This window comes from Lathyrus oleraceus, chromosome 3, assembly GCF_024323335.1.
Source record: "Lathyrus oleraceus cultivar Zhongwan6 chromosome 3, CAAS_Psat_ZW6_1.0, whole genome shotgun sequence".
Lineage (NCBI taxonomy): Eukaryota > Viridiplantae > Streptophyta > Magnoliopsida > Fabales > Fabaceae > Lathyrus > Lathyrus oleraceus.
The window spans coordinates 111655407-111673033 of NC_066581.1; positions in this window are offsets into that span (position 1 = coordinate 111655407).

Here is a 17627-nt window from a genome sequence, read left to right on the forward strand (position 1 = left end):
CAAGATGGTGTTGGAAGAAAGAAAAAAAGGTTGATGTATGAAGCTCAAGAGAAAGAAGAGGAGGTTAAAAATTGAATAAACAAAAACTCTTAGCTTTTTAGAAACAAGAGTTGGTTCTTATCCCTTTTTCTAATTTTTCAAAATCAATGATATTGTTGCTGCCTGGACTGAATGTATGTGTTTGAATTTTAGAAAGAAAGAAACCAACTATTGGTGGGCGCTACGTGTAGTTAAGTTTTATGTGTTCTCCCCTTTCAATGCCAAGTGTATGGTTATATAGTGGACATATTAGGGTTATCAATTATTTTTTCTAAAAATGCCCCTTTATATATTTTTGTAGTACAAAATGAGTGTGAAATATTTAAAACAAATAAAATGAAATAAAATAAAATAAACAAAATAAAAACTAAATGAAACCATAATTAATTCTATTTTAATATTTAGAACATTTTGACGAAAAAATAAAAATAAATTGACTCAAAAATGAATAAAAGTCGGGCGTAAAAATGATCAAAAAGTTAAATTGAATGCACCAAAATGATCAGCGCGAAATAAACTTTTCGGAAATATACAACGTTTGAATCAATTTTGAAATAAAATTTAAATGGTTAAAAGGCTCAGGCTAACCGAATACAACCGAAAAAGTAGTCGAAAAATTAAAATTAGCACTTCAGGTTAAACTACGTGAACCGTAGATTAATAAAATTGACGTCTGCAAGATTGATTTTGAAAATTTTTGCCTGCTAATTTTACATACATTTGAAAAATGATTCAACTGATTTGCCTGTAGATCCAAAAATTTATTTCGGCTGACATTCTAGGCATTATGCGGCATGTAATGCATGTTATGCTATGCAGAGGTGCAACAACTATGATGAATGTATTGAATCGCGTTTCAGGGTCAAAATTGGGGTGTGACAACGGGTAAGGGAGTCAATTACGCAAGGGGAAGGTGTTAGCACCCCTCACGTCTGTAGTACTCTACAGGTTCCACTCTTGTTGTTTTAATGGAAAGGGCGTGTTTTTTCTTAGTAACTAAAGAAAAGGGAATGCATGCAAACATTGAATTGTAAACAAAAATAAAGTTTTCTATTATTGTGCTCGCTTAGGTTTGGTAACCCAATGCCTAAGTATCAAAAAGAATCAGAGCACCATAGGTCTTCTATATTTTTTTTTTGATTTGTTGGTGCTTTTTATGGGTAACCACCCTTATTGAAATTTTTCATAAGCCAAGAAGCAAAATAAGTTTGATTGATTGAGTGTTTTGTTGAGAGAATACACCAAATGATCCTCTTAAGGCAGGAGGTATCTGAGTACATTTTCTTATCAATGAAAGAATTCAAGTAGTATTAGAATGTTTTTGGATTTTTGATTAAGAAATGGTTTTTGTTTTAAAATGAATGCAAAAGAGAAATGGAAAATCTAAGGGAATTCTCAAGATAAACCTAATGTTGGCATGCAATAGTGGCTCTAACGTTAGGATAAAAGGGGGACATTTACCTGAGTTAACATGCAAAGATTGACCTAAGGTTAAGGATTAAGGGGGGTCTACCTAATGTTGTCACGCTTGGTTATCAAAACTAAGGTCTACTTTAGTTCAAATTTATCCAAGAATGAACGAAAGAAAATCCTATGGGGAACATGCTGTTCACATAAAGAAAAGAGACAAAAGAAGAAGGATAATCCATATCAAGTCATGGACCAATAAACAACACAATACCATATCAAGTCATGGTAGAATAGAAAAGTAGTAGAAATCCATATCATGTCGTGGGAGAGGAAATAGAAGGTAAATAATTGTAATCCATCTCAAGTTATGGAAGAATAAATGAAAGACCAACAAGATAATCCATATCAAGTCATGGAAAGAAGATACAAACAATAGCAATCCATATCAAGTCATGGTAGAAGGTAAAAGCAATAGAAATCCATATCAAGTCATGGTAGAAGATAAAAGCAATAGCAATCCATATCAAGTCATGGGACAAAAAGAGAGAACCCAGGAAATTCATATCAAGTCATGAAATAATAGATGAAGGATAAACCATGTAGGCCATATCAAGTCATAGACAGGATATGAACAAATCATACCAAGTCATGAAAGGGGAGATGAAATATGAACAGAGTGATTCATGTCAAGTCATGGAAGAATGACAAAAGAATATAAAGTGATCCATATCAAGTCATGGAAGAAAGATAAAAGAATATAAAGTAATCCATATCAAGTCATGGTAAAAAATACAATCAAATGACAAGTTATTAAGTCAAGATGAGGTCTAAGAGTAACAAAAGAAGTCATCCAAACTTCATACATAAACCAAAGTCAAACAACTTGATGAACAAGCAAAGATATCATCCTAGAAAAGGAATCCTTTATCAACCAGATGAACAAAGATTAAAAGAGGGATGCTCATAGGTCATGGTGTAGCGGTATATTCATGACCATTAAGCTATGGATAAACTTAACGTTGATAAAACCAGAGTCGCCACCACGTTTTTATTGTTTCCAAAAGAAAAGGGAAAAGCACGAACAAAACCCAAAGATAAGAAGTTTTCAAATCAAAACTAATAAAATTCCAGAGATTACAAGTAAGGGGGTTGGTTACACGGAGGGAAGGTGTTAGCACCCAAAGTGTCCTAAGTACTCCTAGGGAGCCCTTTTTTATGTGTGCATGTGTTTTGGTATAAAAGATGTTTTCAATAAATAGAGTGTGGGGATGAGAAAAGAATTCATTAATTATATTTTTTTGTTTGACAAGACCTTCGGACTTGTGCCTACGTACCAACATAAAAATGAGGGATCAAAATCTCGTAATTCGTTATATCAATTTCAAAATAAGTGAATTGCTTTTAACAAAATTTAAGTTTGAAAGAGGCACAAAAATCCGAAAAGAGTTTGAATTAGTGTTAGTTCTTTTTGTCTTTTGAAATTTTAAGTCAATATGATTAGATTTATTTACAAGTTTGATTTAAGAAAAGAGTTTAAAAATGCAATGGCATAAGGCTAAAGTTTCTAATTTGCAATAAAGAGTCTAAGTTTAGAAATCACAAGCAAAGAAGATTTTGAAAGGGGAGAGAGATTTGAAATTTAAGAAATGGGAGGATATGAAGAGACTAATCCTAAGCAAAAATTTAAAAGTTAAGATAAGAATGCCATATAGAAACCCACTTTTCCTTTTGGACTTTAGGATCAAGCAATATCAATACACAAATAGCAAGATGAAGAGAAAGGAATCAAATAAAGATAGTCACATCCAAGCTAGCCACTTCATAATCTTCTTCATAATCTTCCCCATGTATCAGATGACATATTCCTTGAATGACTCAAAATAAGGCATTAAACACAGGTTCAAAGTAACATTTGCATCAAGACCATGTAGCAGATGAACTGAATTTGAAATTCTGGTATCAGATATAAGATGTCGAAGGTGATGTTACGACACTAATATCTGTTAATACACAATGGAAATATAAACAGAATTGTAAAGCAAATCACACAAGCAATTGTTAACCCAGTTCAGTGCAACTCACCTACGTTTGGGGGCTACCAAGCCAGGAAGGAAATTCACTATAATAGAATTAGTTCAAAGACTATCCGTACACTTCAACAAGTTACAGTCTTTCTCACCTAATCTCTACCCGTGCAACTTCTACCTAAGCACTCTTAGATATGAGAACCCACTCACTTCCCTTACAATCACACACCCGTGATTTTAAACAACAATCCTTGTGAAAAGAAAATACTTTTCAATTACAAAACCCTTGATTTTACTTCACAGTTTCAATCAAGAAGACACACTCTTGATCTTGCTTCACAGCTTTGATCAAGAAGACAAATCAGTCCAATTCAATCATCAATGGATGACTTGGATGACCTACAGACACAAACCCTAACTCTCTCTCTAAATTTCGCTCAGTCTTGGTTGTATGTTCAAACAGGTTTTCTAAGCCCCTTTTTATAGAAGCAATCTGCTGGGCTTGGATATCTTGAAAACCCTAAATATAGTTTCCAATCAAATCTTTTTATAACAACTGTATAGATCTCCTTGGAAAATAATCAAATCTGGTTGAAATCCCTGATTGAATGCGCCAGCTAGCCATATCTTCAATCAACCAATGATTGCCAATACTTGTGCAATCACAAAACGCCAGACATTCATACTGAATGTTCTGTGTACAGGATGTCATGACATCGGGTCTGACATCCTAGAAAAATCCTGCATAATCCAATTTCCTTTTATAGCAGGTACAGCCATATCAGATACCATGACATTGTGTATTCCATCTGAAACAATCCTGCATGAACATGTCTTCCATATAAGCTCCAGCAGAGGTTCAACCAATATCAGAAGCCTTGTCATTGTATGTGGCATTCTGAAACAATCCTGCTTGCACATGTTCTTTAACTCCAGCAGGTACATAGGATATCTCATGTTAAGACATCACACATGACATCTTGTGAACACTCTTTGTTTTACCAAAATTGCTGCCAACACTTAGAATCAACAAACTCCCACTTTGGCAAATTTTGGCTAAAACATATATTTGTCCTTTTTGTTCACAAGGCAAACTATCAGCAGTTAAACAACATAACAGAAGTTTAATCAGCAGCAGAAGCAAAACAATTACTAGCTATGGCTACTAGTAATACACACATGCACAAGGCTACTTCTCCTCCCCCTAAATATGTGCAACAATCAGAATTACTAGTTATGGATGCAACTAGTAAGACACACAAATGCACAATGCACCCGGGTACTTCTTCTCCCCCTAAATCTGTGCATGCATCAAATATAACAGCTACTGTAACTCCAGTACCTGTACCAGCCAGAATGTCATACTGACATCTGCTTCAACAACAGCACCTGTGCACCAATTTCAATAATAGCCTGTCCTTCTGACTAGCCATATACATCTTAGCCAATACCCAACTCCAACCAACTCTACCAGCTCCACATACTTCTCCCCCGTTTTAGTCAAAATTGACCAAAGGTAAATAAATCTCATAGAATCTTTACACCCATCACATCTTTCGCTACACCATACCTCACAAAACTCCATACTCTTTTTGTGAGAACTATCCCCAGACTCCTTTGATTGCTATAGATTCTCATACACACAAATCCCCAATTTTCCTCTTAAACATTCAAATTGATTGGCATCCAAGGCTTTTGTGAATATGCCAGCTAATTGCCTCTCTGTAGGAACATGCTCCAGTGCTATGATCTTTTCTTCCACAAGTTCTCTGATGAAGTGATGCCTGATATCAATGTGCTTTGTCCTGCTGTGCTGAATAGGATTCTTGGAAATATTTATAGCACTCAGGTTATCACAGTATGATGTCATGACTTCTTGTGTGACATTGTATTCAGACAGTATTTGTTTCATCCAGACTAGTTGAGAACAACTACTTCCTGCTGCTATGTACTCAGCTTCAGCAGTGGATAGAGATACACAATTCTGTTTCTTGCTGAACCATAAAATCAGATTGTTCCCTAAGAAGAAACATCCTCCTGATGTGCTCTTCCTATCATCAGCACTTCCAGCCCAGTCTGCATCACAGTATCCAGTCAACATAGATCCAGATCCATGAGTATATAACATCCCATAGTCACTGGTGCCATTGACATATTTCAGTATTCTCTTCACTTGGTTTATGTGACTGACTTTTGGTTCAGCTTGATATCTCGCACACACACCAATAGCAAATGCAATGTCAGGTCTGCTTGCTGTGAGATATAGTAGACTGCCTATCATGCTTCTGTATAGACTTTGATCTACACTAACACCATTTTCATCTTTGGAGATTTTTACATGTGTAGGAGCAGGAGTTCTTTTATGACTTGCATTCTCCATGCCAAACTTCTTCACAATGTTCTTGGCATACTTGCTTTGAGATAAAAATATAGAGTCTTCCATCTGTTTGACTTGTAGCCCAAGAAAGTAAATCAGTTCTCCAACAAGGCTCATCTCAAACTCAGATTGCATTTGTCTAACAAAGTGTTCAACCATCTACTCTGACATTCCACCAAATACTATGTCATCTACATATATTTGTGCCACCATGAGCTTCCCTCCTTCATTCTTCACAAACAGAGTTTTGTCAATACCTCATTTCCTGTATCCTTTTTCAGTGAGGAACACTGTGAGCCTCTCATACCAAGCCCTGGGAGCTTGTTTTAACCCATAGAGGGTTTTCTTCAATCTGTACACATGTTTTAGAAGGTTTTGATCTGTGAAGCCTTTAGGCTGTTCAACATATACTTCTTCATTTAGGTAGCCATTTAGAAAGAAACTTTTTACATCCATCTGAAACAGTTTGAATTTCAGAATACATGCCACTCCAAGCAGTAATCTAATGGACTCAAGGCGAGCTACAGGAGCAAAAATTTCATCAAAGTCAACTCCTTCAACTTGAGTATATCCTTGAGCTACCAATCTAGCTTTGTTTTTAGTAACAACCCCTTGTTCATCAGATTTATTCTTATATACCCACTTTGTACCTATGACATTTACTCCTTCAGGTCTAGGAACCAATTCCCATACTTCATTCCTTTTGAATTGACCTAACTCTTCTTGCATGGCATTGATCAAGAACTCATCAGTCAAGGCTTCCTTGATATTTATAGGTTTAATCTTTGACACAAAGCAGCCATGTGAGATTACTTCTCTTGATCTAGTAGTGACTCCTTTATCTGGGTCTCCTATGATAAGGTCTTTGGGATGATCCTTCTGAATTCTGATAGAGGGTCCCTTGTTGATTTTGTCATCTTCAGGTTCAGCTTGAGGTGGTTCTTCTTCCTTATTCTTGTCTGAGGAGTCAGCTGGAGAATCATTCAGAGAAGTCTCGACATCGTCTGTGACATCAATCTGTTGATCATCAACCACTACATCAATGGATTCCATCAACACATTGGTTCTGGAATTGAAGACCCTGTAGGCTCTGCTATTTGTTGAGTAGCCCAAAAATATTCCTTCATCACTTTTGGGATCCATCTTCCTTCTTTGCTCACGATCAGCCAAGATATAGCATTTGCTACCAAATACATGGAAGTATTTTACTGTAGGTTTTCTTCCTTTCCAGACTTCATACAGAGTTGTGGGAGTCCCTTTCTTTAATGTCACTCTGTTGTGGACATAGCAGGCTGTGTTCATGGCCTCAGCCCAAAAATGATAGGGTAACTTCTTAGCATGAATCATAGCTCTGGCTGATTCTTGCAGAGTCCTATTTTTTCTTTCCACCACACCATTTTGCTGGGGAGTGATGGGAGATGAGAACTCATGATGAATTCCTTCTGAAGAACAGAATTCAACAAATTTGCTGTTCTCAAACTCCTTTCCATGATCACTTCTAATTTTGATAACAGGACTTTCTTTTTCCCTTTGAAGTTTCAGACACAGCTCCTTAAAGACTTCAAACACATCAGATTTTTCTCTTATAAAATTGATCCAGGTGTATCTGGAGAAATCATCTACCACCACATATTTATATTTCTTCCCACCAAGGCTTTCTACCTGCATGGGTCCCATCAAGTCCATATGAAGTAGTTCCAGGACTTTGGTAGTTGTGTCATGTCTGAGCTTCTGGTGTGACATCCTTGTTTGTTTTCCAATCTGACATTCTCCAAATATTTTTCCCTCATCAATCTTTAAGTTGGGAATCCCTCTAACTGCTTCTACTGATATGATTCTCTTCATACCTTTCAGGTGCAGATGGCCCAATCTTTGATGCCATATCTTCACTTCTTCTTCTTTAGCTAAGGTACACATTGAAGAGTATCCAGTTTCTTAAGAGCTCCACATGTAGCAGTTGTCTTTGGACCTAACTCCCTTCATGATTACTTTATTTCTTTGTTAGTAATCAGACATTCAGTTTTTGTGAAGTTTACATTCAGACCTTGATCACATAGTTGACTGATGCTTATAAGATTAGTTGTTAATCCCTTAACAAGTAGAACATCATCAAGGTCAGGAACCCCAGGGCAATCCAGCCTACCCATTCCCTTGATTTCACCTTTTGCACCATCACCAAAGGTAACATAACTCATGGCATGAGGATGAAGTTCAGTCAACAGGTTTTTGTTCCCAGTCATATGTTTGGAGCAACCACTGTCAAAATACCAATCTTCTTTGGCTGAGACTCTGAGGGAAGTGTGGGCTATTAAACTTGTGCCCTTTGTCTTAAGAGCCCATTGCTTTCTGCTGACAGTCTTGTGATATTTGGACCTAGATTGGTGTTGAGGCTGAACAGGACCAGGATAGCCATATAGCTTATAACAGAAGGGCTTCAGGTGGCCAAATTTTCCACAGTATTGGCATTTCCATCTTTGATGGTTCCCTTTTTGTTGTTGTGACATCTGATGTGACATCTCAAGTTTGCTTTTAACATGGCTGCTCTTAGGTTTGGATTTTGATTTGCATCTGCACTCAGCCTTGAATCCAATGCCAGATTTGTTTCCAGTTATTTGCCCAGTCTGGAGAATCTTGTCTACAGTGGCAGATCCATTGTTAAGCATTTTTACATACTTAGTCATCTCATCTAGTTTGGAATTCAAGAATACAGCCTCGGTTTCCAATTTTGAGATGGTTTCCATATACTCTTTCTTCTCATTTTTTAGTTGAGCTATCACTTGCTTCTGTCTTTCAACTTGTCTGCACACTCCTACCCTTCTGTGGCACCACTCTTTGTAGGTAGTATCCAGCTCTTCAAATGTTCTTTCATCATCAATTGACTCTTCCTCAGACCCCCATCTTCCTGTCAAAGCATTCACATGATTTGTAGCTTCTTCAGTTTCACTTCCATCAGACCAAGAGGCTACAAGGCTCCTCTTTTGTTTCTTGAGGTAGGTCCCACATTCAGTTTTAATATGACCATATCCATTACACTCATAGCACTGAACTTCTTTGGGCTTTTCTTCAGACTTTGTGTTCTTACCAAAGCTGTTGGATTTATTGATATCAGATGTGATGTTTTTGACATTGCCCTTAGCTCTGACATCTACCCTTTTCATTAGTCTGTTGAACTGTCTTCCCAGCATTGCTATCTCATTTGCCAGGTCTCCATCAATGTCGTGACCACCATCCTCATCTTCCTCTTCGGTGTTTGACATAAATGCTATGCTCTTGGCCTTCTTTTCAGCTCCATCACATATTCCCATCTCAAATGTTTGGAGGGATCCAATTAGCTCATCCACTCTCATATTTGAGATGTCTTGAGATTTTTCTATGGCTGTGACTTTCATAGCAAATCTTTTGGGAGTGATCTTAGTATTTTTCTTACCAGCTTTTCATCTGACATCTTCTCGCCCAAAGCTCCAGAGGCATTGGCAATGTCAAGAATGCTCATGTAAAACTCATGAATATTTTCATCTTCTTTCATTCTTAAGTTTTCAAACTTGGAGGTGAGCAGCTGAAGTCTAGACATCTTTACCCTAGATGTGCCTTCATGAGTTGTCTTGAGAATGTCCCAAGCCTCTTTGGCTACTTCACAGTTATTTATCAGCCTGAAAATATTCTTGTCCACTCCATTGAAGATGGCATTCAAAGCTTTAGAATTTCCAAGGGCTAGGTCATCTTCCTCCTTGGACCATTGTTCTTCAGGCTTTTTCTCAGCAGAGACTTCTCCTTCTTTAGTAACTACAGGATGCACCCAACCTGTCAAGACAACTTTCCAAGCTTTGTTATCAAGGGATTTTAAAAAAGCTACCATTCTTGGTTTCCAATAGTCATAGTTAGAACCATCCAAAATTGGTGGCCTATGAACAAATCCTCCATCTCTCTCCATTGTACCAGAAATTATTCTCCCTAGATCTCACCCAGAGCCAGAGTAGGATGCCTGCTCTGATACCAAATGAAATTCTGGTATCAGATATAAGATGTCGAAGGTGATGTTACGACACTAATATCTGTTAATACACAATGGAAATATAAATAGAATTGTAAAGCAAATCACACAAGCAATTATTAACCCAGTTCGGTGCAACTCACCTATGTCTGGGGGCTACCAAGCCAGGAAGGAAATTCACTATAATAGAATTAGTTCAAAGACTATCCGTACACTTCAACAAGTTACAGTCTTTCTCGCCTAATCTCTACCCGTGCAACTTCTACCTAAGCACTCTTAGATATGAGAACCCACTCACTTCCCTTACAATCACACACCCGTGATTTTAAACAACAATCCTTGTGAAAAGAAAATACTTTTCAATTACAAAACTCTTGATTTTACTTCACAGTTTCAATCAAGAAGACACACTCTTGATCTTGCTTCACAACTTTGATCAAGAAGACAAATCAGTCCAATTCAATCATCAATGGATGACTTGAATGACCTACAGACACAAACCCTAGCTCTCTCTCTAAATTTCGCTCAGTCTTGGTTGTGTGTTCAAACAGGTTTTCTAAGCCCCTTTTTATAGAAGCAATCTGCTGGGCTTGGATATCTTGAAAACCCTAAATATATTTTCCAATCAAATCTTTTTATAACAGCTGTATAGATCTCCTTGGAAAATAATCAAATCTGGTTGAAATCCCTGATTGAATGCGCCAGCTAGCCATATCTTCAATCAACCAATGATTTCCAATACTTGTGCAATCACAAAACGCCAGACATTTATATTGAATGTTCTGTGTACAGGATGTCATGACATCGGGTTTGACATCCTAGAAAAATCCTGCATAATCCAATTTCCTTTTATAGCAGGTACATCCATATCAGATACCATGACATTGTGTATGTCATCTGAAACAATCCTGCATGAACATGTCTTCCATATAAGCTCCAACAGGTTCAACCAATATCAGAAGCCTTGTCATTGTATGTGGCATTCTGAAACAATCCTGCTTGCACATGTTCTTTAACTCCAGCAGGTACATAGGATATCTCATGTTAAGACATCACACATGACATCTTGTGAACACTCTTTGTTTTACCAAAATTGCTACCAACACTTAGAATCAACAGAATTGGATCCCAATACTTGCATCAGATGAAAGCTCTCTTCATAATGACTTGGTTTCAGAGATGTTGGCATTGGCCGAGTCCTTTTGCATAGGGAAATTTGCCTAATTCTAAGTCAGTGTCTCAGATCAAATCCAACCGTCCACACAAATATGTTTTAGGGTTTTTGGTGTTTATTATATACTTTAATGTCCTAAGACCACAAACACAAACAAAATACAAAACAAGTATATACAATCACAATATATGGCTTAAGTGAGAAAAGTAAAAATGGAATTAAAATAAACAAGTTAAATGATATGTATAATGACAAATGATAAATGGCTTGAATTTAAATTGCATAATGTAAATGACTTGAAATTAAAATTTATTCAAATTGTTAAGGGATTAGAAGTTAGTGATGTTTTTCTTTCCAATTGTTTAGGTCATTCTTTGGAGAACACTCAACCCTCTATTCACAAGCATGGATCCTTAAACCAAGACATCTTCCAAAGGAAGGAAAAAAGGCCAAGTTTCCACACAATACCATGAAAGGGGGGAGACTTAAAATCTCACTTACTAGAATGTTGTGCCTTTTGTGTCAAAATTTAGCGTTATGTTAAGCAATCATAATTGGACTTATGTAGAAGTCACAACTATCTGAGGCCAGAGAATAGGAATTTTGGTGTTAATGCATGTTGGAGATATGGTATAATGAACCATACTCCTAAAATATACCACACACAAAAAGAAAATGATCAAAGGGTGGACCTAATCTCATCCATACTAGTGTTGGTTTATGAACCAATTAGCCTTAGGATATTGAGATGTCATTGGCCAATGAGAGGAATGGGATAGAAAGGGATTGAAGATGAAGAGGGAGGGGAAATGAGACAAACACAAATTGGTCATGGGAGGAATTTTATCAAACTAAAATCATTCATTCATTTTGGGAGATGAAATGTACATTTTATCAATCCCCTAAATCCAATGATTTTAATCCTACAAAAGTAAAATCAACCTTGACCAAGGCCCAAACACAATAGTCAAACCTCACAAGTCAATAAAAATGGCTCAACATAACTTATTCACAATTAAACAAATTAAAAATCAATTAAGAATGAATTAAATTAAATTATGTTTTATCAAAAACCTAAAACCTCTTCAAAACACCAAATAAATGGCCAAGACATTTATCATAGGTCAAACAAGGTCAAAGGACCTTGGAGAATTTTTTTCACTATTTTTAAAAAGTCAGAAGTATTTTTAAACAATTAAAAATATGCATAAAGACAATTAAATCATGAAAAATATCAATATTGATCCAAAAAATAATTTTAATTCAGAAAATAAAAGAAGAAAATATTTGATTTTTTTTGTGTGAAAGTCCCATATTTTTTGGATCAATAATGAAATTAATATGAACTAATGAAAATAAAGCAGTTAAAATGAAAATTCAAAAATTCAAAAATACGTGGACCATCTGATCTCCCTCATTAATTGAGGTGGTAGATCACATGGTCCAAAATGCGCGTTCTACATGGTCCTGAGTCAAATGAGCAACACACGTGGTAATGACAACCAACGCCCTAGATTAAAACATTTTGAATGGATTCTGTGGTTAAGAAGCTTGTCAACACATCGTCGGAGTCAAAGCTCCGATCTTCTTCTCAGGTGGACCTCACCGGACTGGTCCACCTTCAACCATCACCAAAATGAAAAAGCAAGACATGGATTTAAAGAAAAAATGCTCAGGAGCTCAAATCTAGCCTCAATTTTGTCTAACTCCAAGTATATAAGAAGATACAGGGAGTTGAATTTTGAGGATCATGAACTGGGTTTCTTCGATTTGACCTCAAAGCAACTCAATCTTGTTGCCTACATTGGTAGGATTTTAGACAACCAAAAATTAATAAGAATAGTGGAGAAATAAGAGAGAATCGAAGAGTGGAAGTTTCTGAATATTCACCTTCGAGTTGATCCAATTTGACTTGATATTGATCTTGATTTGATTGATTTATCCTCCTCTTGCTTGCAGAAACCAAATGAATTGAAAATGGAAGTGAATTTCTGGAGTTTGAACTTCCAAACAGATGGTGAAGTTCAAGCTCGATTTCACAAGAAATCTCAGAAAATTCTATGGTAGTGAGGGTTTGTAGAGGTCTAGCAAAACTTGGGCAAGGTGTTGATTATGAATCTTTAGCCTTAAGCTTGTTTAAATAGGCAATGCACTTGATATGTGCACCACTTGAAAATTTGACAAAAATAGTAACTCACTTGCATGGGTGCATGGGCAATCATTTGGGGCTCAAGAGTGATGCAATCCAACTCCAAATCATGTACAAAGTATGTTGAAACCATCATGTGCAAGCATGCAAATGGAAATGATAATGTAAAGTTCAATCTTGCCAAAACACTTCCCATAATGAAACCATGCACAAGTCCTTCAGGTTTAGTCCAAATGAGACGATCTTGGATGTTTTGGAAAGGTGAGATCAAGGGGAACAAATTTCATGTTGAACACTTTTTCATTTTAAGCTTGGATCATGATGAATGTTTAGGTGGAAGTTTGGTAAATCAAACATATTTGAAAAATTTCTAAGTCCCAAGTCAAATGTTCACTTCTTCCACCATGAATAAATTTTTCTATGGACTTCAAATGAGAAAAGTTCTTTCATCAAAGTTGTACCTCTTTCAAACCTATTCAATTTTGTCACAACTTTGACCTCATTTGGATTTGGCATGAAGGAGTTATGTATTTTAGAATTTGAGGAAAATCACGTGTTCAATGGTATTGGTCCAAAATGACCTATAATGTTTCATCTTGGCACATGCATTTGAAAGTTGAATTTTCAATTCATCAAAACATAAAAGTTGAAGTAGACATATTTAATTTGATCATTCAATTTGAGTAGCTTTCATCTCATACAAATTGAGCAAGTTATGGTCTTGGGAAGTTGACCTCCAAATTAGGGTTTAGATAAAATGACCTATAATCGTTCACCATAAAAAATGACTTTCCAAGCAAACCTAGCTCTAGACATTAACATGAAAGTTGTTTGGAATGTTATTTATAGTAACTTTTCTCTTGGAATAATTTTCATATGACAAAAATTATAGGAGACAGGGTCTAGGGAACCCCAATTTTGACTAGTTGACTTTCTCTGGTCAACCACCATGAACCAACTTGCTAGCTTGACATTATCTTGACTTTTGGGACTCATGGAGGGTAATATATGTATAATACGATGTAATGTGAAGTATCCCTTGAATTATTTGATCAATTGTTGAAGAAACTTGTTGAAGAAGTCACATAAGATACCCAGATGAATTAGGGTTTCCAAGGAAAACCAACTCAAAACTCTTGATGATTTCTTCATCAAAATAACATGTGAAGATCATTGGGATCCATATATGACACTTAGAGCCAAAGTGAACCAATTATTGATTGAGCTCCTTTCATTGAGGGTCTCAAACCCTAGATATGAGCTTGATAAAGCATAGGTGAACATGCACACTACCTACAAAAGAGTTAAACTATAGAATGACATATTTTTGGAACTTTGGTTAGTAAATAATTAAAAATGAAGTATAATACAATCAGATGTGCTTGGTGATCTCTCCCAATGCAAACCCAATGAATGAGGGGTAAAGAGAATGCCAAGGTGTGATCCCAATGCTAATGCATATGATGAGAATATCATGAGGGATCTAAGGGTCAAAATTGGGGTATTAAACATAGGACAATGGAAAAGTCCTCTTAAAAGCATCAAATATAACTTCTAAACTTCAGAAAGTATCAACAAAACGACAAACTCAAAGTTCAAGCATAACCAAAGTCTAAAGATGGACATCATCCAAGCAAGGAGTCCTTTGTCCAAAGTAACAGGCAATGTGAAATGGAATTGAGACATAAAGAAATAGAATAAGAACAATATCAAGATACCCAAATATGGATCCCAAACCCATAAGAGTTTCACCATCTATCAGACCCAAAACTAGGTCAAGAAAGAAAATAATATAGCTCTTAATGTGTCATCATGATGAATGGTAATGGAGTACCACTTAAAGAATCATAAAATAAAAACATAAGATTTACAAGACTAAGTAAAACCTAAGTGTAGGAAAGATAAATAAAATCCATTGGACTCATAATATTCAAAGTAGAATGCACAATACAAAATCCAACCGGCGCCTCCTAGAGCAGGTAAGAAGCAACCAAGATAAGTAAGCAAAGAAAAATCAAATGGAAATGCTCAAAATAGTTCACATGGGTGGATTCAAGTCTCCTAGATGATGATGATGAAGTCAAGGGAGAGAAGGAAAGAGATCCCCAATGGTTACACAAATGCAATCCAAAACAAACAACTAAATGCAAAAATGTAACACAAGGAAACATGCATGCCTTTCATAATTCAAGAAAAATAGTTAGAAGCATAGATAAATTATGAAAAAAAATTATTCATAGAAATATGAGGTCAAAATCACAAGATATCCTTGAGATATTCTCCAAAACCATATGTAAAATATGTTCAAGTAATTAGATTACCTAAACTAGCACAAACAAGTAACCATTACAAAGATACCTTCAAAAATAGGTTCAAAATTGACTCAAAAAATAGCAACCAAAGCAAGACTGAAATCTTAAAAGACCTATATACATATGTCTACAAGTGTGTAAAACATTGGGTCAAAACTCAAAAAGGAAAATTAAAATCAAGCCCTAACAAAATAAGCTAGCATAAAAATATACATATAATCGAAAAGATGAAATAAATATTAAAATAAATTAAAAAAGAAAATAAATAATATGAAAAATTAAATAAAACTTCAAATGTCCTTCATGATTTTAATTAATATTTTTGGCCTACAAGAAATATTTTAAATAGGATTAAGTACAAGTGGTATAATAAAAAAAACGATAAATGAAAGAGAGGGGTGCATTAGCAAACTAAAGAATATGCTGATTACTAAGTGAAACGTGCGTGTGGGCTCAAAATGAGGGGATGCGAACAACGAAACATTCAGGCCCAACGATCAAACAAACCCAAAGCTCAGTTTTTGGCAGCGTGACATTAAAGGATAAATTAAAATGCACAAAAAATATGTGGATTTGACCATCAACCAGTCACATTAACTTAAGTCACTAAAAGAAAAAACTAAATCCCAACCAATCAGAAACAGCGAGCATATCTTCCCTAACCTCAAGCCATGCATACAAGAACCCTAAACCCGATTCTACAAGCATCTCTTCCAAACGAAATATCTTATTCTACAGTGCATGAAAACACATGAAATGAAAAGACAAAACATAGATCTCACGGAGTACTTCAATGGAATCTCAAACCAAATTCAAAAATAAGGTCTAGTTTAATAGAAATGTGGCATGAAAGTTGGAGAAAACTCATTATAATCAAACTTTAGCAAGCTTAATACATCACATACTTGAGTATACAGATGAAAATAATGCACTGAAACAACTCCAATCAACACTCTTAATCACCTATGGTAAGTACATGCTTCAAAATGGATGTGATATGAAGAGTGGATAACCTACCTAGTGGAGAAAAGTCCACTGCTTCTTGATTCCAAATGATCTGCAGAAGCAAAACCAATGAAGCTTGGTTCTTCTCTTCAAGCAAGGATGGTGTTGGATGAGTAGCAAGGATGAATCCAGAAATGAAATAAACAAAGACTCTTGCGAGGTGATGCAACTACCAAACTTTCTTCCTCATAAAAAATGATCTATCATTTTTAACTAGGTTAAAGTTAACTTATATATCTCTGCAGATGAAGTGTTATGCTTTGCCCTTTGCACACACCCATTGGAGGGCAAACTAGTCCAAATATGCAGATGTGCCTTTGGTATGCAGAGCTGGGTTTGACTTGGGAAGAATAAGAGTGCTATGTCAATTTTGGGTGCTCAGGTGCAGTAGGAAAGGGACATGCCTTATGGCTTGGTAAGGAGTGTGTATGAAGCAAGCTTGGTCAAAAGCATATTTCCTTCATTTGGCAAACCTGATACATGACATGCATGCATGGGATAGTATGTTGCTTGGCCAAAAGGAGTAAAGAATGAAGTGCACTTGAGTGGGAAATGGTTTTGCTACAAAGTAGTGTAATATCTTTCAAGAATTCGACCAAAGAGATGATGTAGGAAGGCTTGAAACATGGTGACATTGAGCCAACACAACTTCATGCTCTCTTGACCAAAAAGAGTGAATTAGAGCTTTTTGAAAAGAGGGAAATGAGGGGAATAAGTTTCATGTTGAGGTCGAATCCTAATAGGATCTGGAACCTTGTGGAAAATGGTCATGAAGTATGTGGTTTGGAAAGAATAAAAATTTAGAAAAAATTCACTAAGTACACAAGCCATTCAATAAATCCAATGCTACGACTTGTGATTGTGATATCTTGAGCTATGGTGATCCAAATGACTTTTTCTTGGAAGTAATGGAAAGGGGGGATCTAATACTATAACTTTCATGTTGGAAACTAATTGAGATGAAGCCCTTAAGGTCTAGGAAAACTGCCATAAACAATGCTTGGTAATCCTGACTTGGATACTTAGAAAATTTCTAAGTCTTGGAACAAATGGATGAATTTGAAATACCCCACTTTCCACGACCATATCTTGGGTTATGATGATACAAATGACTTAATCTTAGTACCTCCTTGAAACTTGGAT